This window comes from Acomys russatus, chromosome 5, assembly GCF_903995435.1.
Source record: "Acomys russatus chromosome 5, mAcoRus1.1, whole genome shotgun sequence".
Taxonomy (NCBI): domain Eukaryota; kingdom Metazoa; phylum Chordata; class Mammalia; order Rodentia; family Muridae; genus Acomys; species Acomys russatus.
In genome coordinates this window covers 72,896,549-72,905,337 of record NC_067141.1, presented here as the reverse complement: position 1 = coordinate 72,905,337, position 8,789 = coordinate 72,896,549, and the positions used below count along the sequence as shown (strand labels likewise).

The 8,789-nt window shown below is 45.3% G+C and overlaps 1 pseudogene; it reads left to right on the top strand.

Annotated features, from left to right (window-relative positions):
• The first annotated feature begins 7,645 nt into the window (after positions 1–7,645).
• On the top strand, positions 7,646–8,239 carry LOC127190112 (rRNA-processing protein FCF1 homolog; annotated as a pseudogene).
• The last annotated feature ends 550 nt before the right edge of the window (positions 8,240–8,789 follow it).

Here is an 8,789-nt window from a genome sequence, read left to right as displayed (position 1 = left end):
GCACACTGGGTACTTTCCCTCCATGCCAGCGCTAGCCCCTTTCTCACCTCTCCAATCAGTCTCTTCTTCTCCCCTAGACAGTGTGGCCTCAGCTTTCCTGTCATATAAATATACACATGTGAGTTTAGTTTCTACATAAAATCTAGGAACCAGAGATGAGAGAAAGCACACATTTGTTCTCCAGAGAGTGCACGGTCACACTTAACACGATGATCTCCACGTCGCATCCTCCTGTGCGTGCATGACTTCATTCTCCATTACACGTATATACTGTATTTTCTCTTTCCATTCTTCAGTTGTTGGCCATGTAGGTTGTTTTAATCGTTTAGCTCTTGTGAGCAGTGCTGCAGTAAACATTGGCATGCAAGCATCTCTGTGATAAGTTAGCTTGAAGCCTGTTGGATAAAGACTCCGGAGCAATATAGCTGGGTCACGTGGTAGGTCTCCGGCTACTCCTTTGATGATTCCCCATACTGATGCTCATCTTGGGCGATCTAGCCTACATTCCGCCAGTAACAGATGAACCCAGCCAACGCAGGACACAGTAGCCGGGCCCATATCTACTTATATCACTAAACATCAGCAGACTCCAGCTGCTAGAAGAGGCATCACCTTGGTGCTGACATTGTCCTCTGCTTGTGGGGACTGGTCAGCCACACATAGGTCACAGAATGCTGCAGCAGCTGCAGAAGCAGGGACAGTGTGCCTGATGTTTGCGTCGCCAAAGCTAGAGAAGCACAGAACGTTTCCGAGAGGTGAAGAGCACTCACACTATTCGTGCGGGGTCACACTGAACATGAGGTAGAGCCATAGACGTGTTCTCCCCTCTCAAGACCTTTACCCCAGAGTATGATCCATTGGTAGCTCGCTTACACACGTGGGTTTGTAGGCACGCCTGCTCAGCAGCACATCATCCGGAAACTCAGCGTGTGCCATTTCCTCACGCCTGAACCACTGAACAGTCATTTGACAAAGCAAAAAAACTCACTCCCTGTGGTGTTTTCCTCAGCTGAACTGAGTAGAGAAGTTCCTGGAAGAGCCCTTCAGAAAAGAGCTGCACAGCATCTGCAGAGCAGCCTGCCTCCGGGTTAGAGAACGCATTTCACAGGTGCCTGCCTCGCCCATCCCCCATCCGTGAAGGCCATTGCAGTGCAAGTCCATCTACTCAGTCCTTTCCTCACTCATCCGATGCAGCCAGCAGCAGCCCTCGCAGCTAGCCCCCTCTCCAAAGCTGGGCACTGAGAATTAGAAGTAGGCTGTGGACCACCTCCTAGGCACTGAGAATTAGAAGTAGGCTGTGGACCACCTCCTGTCTCCCTGCCTGCTTCGCCCAGGAACCGTAGTCCTCAGTTTCTGCAATGGTCTACAGAAATGGAAGATGGAATGAACCAAAAACTGAGCAAAGGTCAGTAATCAGTATTTACAGACACCAACCATGGACGGTCTTCTGCCCCAGTTGATCACTCAGCAAGTGCTGTTTGAGCACTTACAGAATGTCAAGCAATTCTTCACCAGAGTGGAAGGTCAAAGGATAAGCTCGGTTTACTTCTTCGGTTATCAATCTCCTCTTTTTGTGCAGCTTTTACTATTTAGAAATCTCATTCACACACTGAATCAAAATTTTCTTCCCCATAATTTATCTCCTTTGCTTTAAATACTGGCTCAAACTACACTATAATTAGATTATGAGAATTTAAATGTTAAAAATTTAAAAGCTTGGGACACAAAAGCATAATTGGACATATAATCACAGGTCAGGACAGATTTTTCTAGGTATGGCATGGAAGAAAAATTTGACAGAATTGTCTATATAAAATCTAAAATAAACATAAACAAATTCAAAGCAAGAAGCAAAGTTAATGGAAATATTTGTAACCTAGATGGGAAAGGGCTAATAGCACTAGAATTAAATTTTTTCAAAGTAAATAAAGAGTATATTCGCAGCTGAAAAAGATGAACAAAAATGAGTAGATCATTCATAAGAGTTTAAAATGTCAAATGTGGAAGAAAAAGTTTAGCCTCGTTTAAAATGCAAAACATACAGATTGAAACAAGATGTTATATCTCACTATAAGCAGAATAACATGTTTTAAAATAAAATACCAAGTTCTGGGGAAACACAGACACTCTCACATTAGAGTTGTAGAGTGCACTATTGCTTAAAAACATCAACAAACAAATAAACAAAACTTTAATTGCCCATAGTCCTTCAGCATCTTCTACTTCTAGAACTTTATATATACTAATCAGAGAGTCAAAAAAAAGTGTGCCCTCCCAAGAATATTTATCCCAGGGTTCACTATATTAGAGAAAACTGAAGTAAAAGGCCAGTGTGCAAACAGAACTCTGTAAGTATGCTAAGTCTCTAAAACAGACCATTTGGCAACACTTAAAAATAATGTTCAGAAAGGAACTTGGGTGATTTTGAAAAGTATGGTGTTTGGTTGTATTTTTTAAAAATAAGTTGTAAAATGTGTTCAGCTAAAAATAGGACCATAAAGTATTTCTCCCTAGGTGGAAAAAACAGAAGATTATAACTGAATGTGTTAACAGGAAATTGTGAAGGGCTGATTTAAGTCAACCCTAATCTCTCTCTCTCTCTCTCTCTCTCTCTCTCTCTCTCTCTCTCTCTCTCTCTCTCTCTCTCTCTCTCCCCCCCCCCTGTGTGTGCCTGTCTTTCTCCCTCCCATCCCCCTCCTTCCTTTCCCTCACCTCTTCTTCCCTCCTTCCCTTTCTCCCTCTCCCCTTCCCATGCCGCTTGTGGTTTATATGCATCGTTTTCTGGGACTCTTTACAGTAACTGAGACGCCATCCTCACCGCAGCATTTTTGTTACAAACTGTGTTGAAAGCACCTTTCCCACAGAACTAGTCCATGTTATGTCTTCTGTAAAACCAAAGTCTGTTTTAATTTTCCTCTTGATCTAGCAAAGCCGAGATCTTGGGCCCAGATGCCAGCCTCTCCTTTCCTTGTGTCCAGCCTGTTGCGGCCCTTTGGCTACAATCTCTGCCCCAGGATGTCGTTGCTTCCTAGCTCCGAATCTTTGGGCAATTTAACAAGCACACCTTCTCCCATTGCCCTCTGAGGGTACAGGACTTAGGGTAGGACACTGCGGAAGTGTTTTGAAGCTCTGTTCTTGAGAGTGAGAACCTGGGATGGGGGTCAAAATTGTTGCCATGACAACCACAGGACCAATAGGGACTAGAAGGGTGGAGGAAGGAGAATGGTACCAAAACAGAGATTAGACAGAGAAGACACAGAAATACATTTGCCTCCAATCTGATTACTCAGCCAAAGAAGTAAAACCTCTGGGGCCAGCTCTCCTGGCTGCCTGCCTTGTCCGTCCGCAGACCCAGGCGCTGCGGCTGGCCCGCTCGCCATCATTCACTTAAGCGGCAAAGATATCTGACAGAGAGACCCGAGCCACCTCCCCGCAGGGGCCTAATGCGGTTAGGCTTGGAGAAATTATTCGTGGAAGAATATACTAAAGCATTTAGTGTCCCCTGGATGCATTAGAGGCAGGTTGTGCCAGCCTCTGAGAAGCACCTCTGTGTGTTTATACCCTGAAAACTTCTGAGCCATTCAACCAAGATGCCCTGGCTCCTTGTGTTCAGAGCAGTGGCTGTCCTGATGCACAGTTGTACGGGTCACTGCCAATGCCTTTTCTCTCTCTGCGGTCACAATCCTCAGGCAAGATGAAAAGTGCTCTTATCTAGACCCTGACTTACCCCCACCACCATCCTCCCCCACCACCACCACCATCCCACCCTCTACCCCACCCTTTCCCCACCTCCCCGCAAGCTTCCCCTCTCTGGATCCTTCCCAGAATCTCAACCTCTCCCTGTTCTTCGGGGATATGCTGGAACCATCTTCTTCAAACATCTACTCAGTCGGCTGAAAACTGAGATTCACTCAGGTGCTAACAACCAGGCAGTGAGAGTGAGGCAGGGGTGTGTACTGGGAGCCCTTGAGATGGTGAGTGTCGGCTCTCACGGGGAGGAAAGGCACCACACCCTGCTCACTTATGAAACCACTTGCCTGGGCTGTGCACGTGAACTTGAGGTTCCTATTGAGCTAATGACATGTGAGAAAAGAGTTTTGCCATGAGTCCCAAGAGCCATCATCACATAAACATACACCTAGCTCCTCCTGTGAAGTTGAGGAGGGGCAGGAAAAGACTTCCACTTTATACAAGAAACATTGTAATTACTGCTGGTCCTGTCGTTATTGAGTTTCATCTTCATCTCAGCTGCTGTGAGTGATGCCCTGGTCTATAAGCTCTGTGTTTACTCCTTCTAATCTCAGCACTAATGTTACAAATCCCAACTGCATTTGGAAATGGGAGATCTCAATATGAGGAAGCTCAGTATTGGGCCAAAGACCTAACTACTGGGGTACATTGTCCCTCTGCCATTTCGTGTACCCTCTCCCTGCAGTCTGTGAGTGCCTGCCTTGTGCTCGGGTGTTCTGATTAGGGGCAGCTGCGTGGTTAAGAGCAGCACTCTGCAGCCAGCCCAGCTGGGTTTAAATCCTGACTCTGCTGAGGAACAGCTGGGAGAGCTCATTCAAGGCGCTTCTCGTTATCTTTGCTCAGCTGCAGAGTGGCGATGTGACTCTATGACATCGCGGCTCACCAGCTCTGTGCGCCAAGTGCCTCATGGTAATGAGTTCATTAGACCCTCAGGACAATATGATCACTTGGCAGGAAGGCTGTAGGGGGAAAAAAATCACCTTTTATGAGATGCCCTAGAGAGCATTTCAAAGAAACCAAAATTATCTTATAGGTCATTTACAACCCTTTCAGAAACATGGGGTTCACCCATTGCACGGGCATGGCTTTCCTAGGGGAAATTCCTGTCCAGACATGAGGAGCCAAAAAGAAGAATCCTGGGTTCTCAGAGAGTCATTAAAACTTTTCCTTCAGTAGGTCCTCAGTGTCAATAGGTAAAGGTTCAAATGCCTGTGCCCGTTCCATGCCCATGTCTGTGCCCATGCCTGTGCCTGTGCCTGTCCTATAGGAACTTTAGCAAGCCAAGTGTGCGGTCCAATTTGTTTCCTCCCACACTAATCTTCCATTATGCATGCTACAACACGTGCTCTAGTGTGGTCTGCTCATTAGAGCCTTTGCTAATCTCGGAGTGAGAAGCCATTGTCACTACATCTCTTTGCCACCATTGTTTTGCACACACGTCTCTACAGAAGCAAATTCCCACACTGGAGGTCTCCACTATCAGTCCTGGGCAAGAAGCCGGCACTCAAAGAGCCTTGAAAGGTTGCCGCCTAACAACCTTCCTCGCACATCAGACTGCTCTCCAGCTGGTGGCAAAGTGCCCAGGGCATCCAAAGGTTGACCCTGCCTAGTGTTGTGCACACAGGGCTCAGGGTAAATATTGGCAGCATGGAGAGCACTTACAGTATCAGGCAGCCTCACACAATGCTACCATAAACATCAGCTGATCACATGACTCTCGTTCAGTTGCCAGGGTAGCAAAGGTCCAAGCAATGCTGCAGACAAGAAGGTTTCTAGTTGGAAGACCCAGGTTCAAGTCCTGGGTCACACATCTACCAGCTGCATGATGTTGAGGAAGTCAACTTGCCCCTGGAAAATTATTTCCTTATGGATAAAAGGGTAATAATTTCCCTTGGTCTGGGGACGTAGGCTTGGCACGGCCATCAGTGGCCATCTGCAGGGTATGAAGTTGGTTCTGTGCCTTGGCTGCATACTTGGCTGCATATCTTTCCCAACCATCAACACTGGGATCCAGAACTGTGCAAGCTGAACCAGGAGAGTGATTAATCTTGGGGCAGAAATGCTGCCTTTTCAGTTGGGGATCTTATGTGAAATGTAAATTTGTGTGAATTGTTTGTCCATTTAGCAGAATAACAGTAGTAGTTTTACCCCCTGCAGCCTGTGGTCAAAAACTTTGGGGTTTTGACCAGATTTATACGATCAGACATGAGTTCCCATGCAGAGTGGCATTCTGTCCAATCATAAAGCGATCTGGTTGCTCCCATAACATTTCTGCAATTATTACACCCATAGGATATCTTGAAGGGCAGCATATTTTAAAACCATACACACTTGCAAACATGCATAAACACCTGATACGGGTAACAGATTTTTTAAACTCTATTTATTCTGCCACTGTGCAATTTGACAAAGTACTCTGCTTTATGGAAATCACTATTTAGGCCCAGATTTTTGTGTCTTGTATTATCATGACTTCATATGGCTCTGGTTTTCACGCAATCTGAATCCTCAAAATGTTATCACTTGTGGTTAAAGCAACAACATTTATATACTTCTAGCAATTAAAGGTTGCATAGTCATCTGTTCTTTATTATGTCTGTGACCAAAGAAAGAGAAAATTAAAAAAGACATCTCTTAGAATGCCTATTTTCAACAACAAAGGTAGAAAATAACACATGTTATTTAATATAATATAGAGATAATATAGGAAATAAAAACCCATGTGCATTGCTAGTGGAAATGTAAAATGGTGCAGCCACTAGGGAAAAGAATATCTCAAAAAGCTAAGCAGAGAAATTGTTGTACAATCCAACAATTCCATTTTTTGGATATACGCTCAAATGAATAAAAAAAAAAAACAGAGACTGAAATAAATGCTTGTGCATCAACACTTTATGGCAGCAGCATCCACAGTGACCAAAAGGTAAAGAAAATTCAGTGTGTGCACATAGCAGAATAGGGCTCAGCCTTAGAACAGAAACAGAGACACACGTTACAACACGGACAAACCTGAAGACACTATGTAAAGGAAAGAAGTAAGTCACCAAGGGACAAATAGCATATGGTTCTAGTCATGTGACCTGGAATGGTTAAACTCACAGAGACAGAAATGACAACTCTAGTTACCGGGGCTGGGGTTGGGGGGATGCGAGGCTGTTAAAGATTCCTGAAAAGTTCTGAAAGTGGATGGAATAACAAGAGCCCAATACTGTGAGTTAAATCAGCATGTTAACGACTCAAAGAGCTAAGTGGTCATTACATTACATATGTTCACTACAATCTTTTAAACCTCAAAATATATATATGGAATACATCCCAATGCATTACAACACAACGTGGTGACTAAGAACCTCTCAACACCCTAAATGTTTCAGTAGTATTGCTGGAGAGCTGGGGCTGGAAGCCAAGGCCAGTTTTCTGGAGAGAGACCTGCATTTGCAAGTATCTTGAGGGAACAGGGTTTTCCAATTCCTCTTCCAAACCCTGCAAAAAGGTTGAAAGAGTGTAGACTTGACTATTATTCTTCCAAAGCCTGGGACACTCTAGCAATTCCCTGATGAGTGTGACACACCCTTTCTAGTCCTTCCTGCACACCACCAAAATTACCCAGGAGCCCCTTGGGCCCGAGTTAGGTAACCCAACCAAGTCAACAGACTGTTGTTGTATGCTTAAAGGCTTAACCTGCCACCCCTCCCGGAAAACATGTTTGCATTTCCCTGGTTTTTCTAGAGACAATGTTGTGAATCAAAGTAATGAACACAAATCTCTGTTTTCTCAACAAATATTTGTTGCTTAGAGGTCTGATAGCCCCGGGAGAGTTTATACGGGTGGCCGGGTCTGACAAGAGTGGACAAGAGGGTGAGTGATTCCGGAAGAAACAGGAGTGTGGTGTGAACGTGGGGAGGCAAAAGAAAACCAGGAAATATGCGACCATGAAGCGAATGCTTAGTCTCAGAGATCAGAGACTTAAAGAAAAGGATAGATTAAAACCCCAAAAGAAAGAGAAGAAAGATCCCAGTGCGCTGAAGGAAAGGGAAGTCCCCCAACATCCTTCCTGCTTGTTCTTCCAGGATAATACACAACTGGGTCCACCTTACCCCTCATTGATACCAACTTCATCAACTTTTCCATTAACGCCAAACTGGGCTTTAGTGCAGTCAATGATGGACTGTTTGCAGGCCAAGTGTATCCCTTGTACAACTGATTATGAATGGCTGAGATTGAGAAATTGGGACAAAAGTATCGAGTGGTACTAAGGATCACCAAGGATGCACGATTTGACAGGTTGCCATGCACACATAAAGGACCCTATGCCGGTGACTGCTTGGTACAGAGAGTAACTCAGCACAAGTGTTACATTGTGGCCACAGTTGACCAAGACCTCAAACGAAGAATCCAGGAGATCCCTGTTGTTCCCATCATGTACATTTCTAACCACAGATACAACCTAGAGCGGACGCCAGGCGACTATGGAGCCCCTCGCTTCTAACTCTTGCTCAACAAAATCGCTTGCCTTTTGACCAGCTTTCTCTCTTGTCGGTTAATTGATCACACTTTTTGATGGTTATTAAAAAAAAAAAAAGAGTGGACAAGAGTCTCAGGACAGCAGTGAAGGTCTGAGCTGACCTGCCCCATGAGAAAGAATGGCAGAAAGCTCCTCTCTGCATGACAGGTGCTGCCTCTGAGGGAGACCCTTGGGCTGCATCCTCTCAGCACTGATGGGTGACCCCAAGCCTCTACCAACTGAGCCCCAATCTTGCTATCCTCTTCATAAACAGAGGGGCTGAGACACAAAGACACAAGCTGACCATGAGAGGACAAACATTTGCAGCTGCCCTCGCCTCCCAATAAGTTTCTGAGAGCTGCATCGCTCATAGATTGGCTCAGTCCTCCGTGAAGTATGTCTCACTTTTCTAACTAGAAGTGGTCATCTCTGCAGCCCCCAGCCTAGGACAGCACTTCCTTCTGGTCCGACCCTCCTCTGTGCAAACATGACACACTGCTGTCCCGGTGCACAGGGAGCACCAGTGCATGGTGTA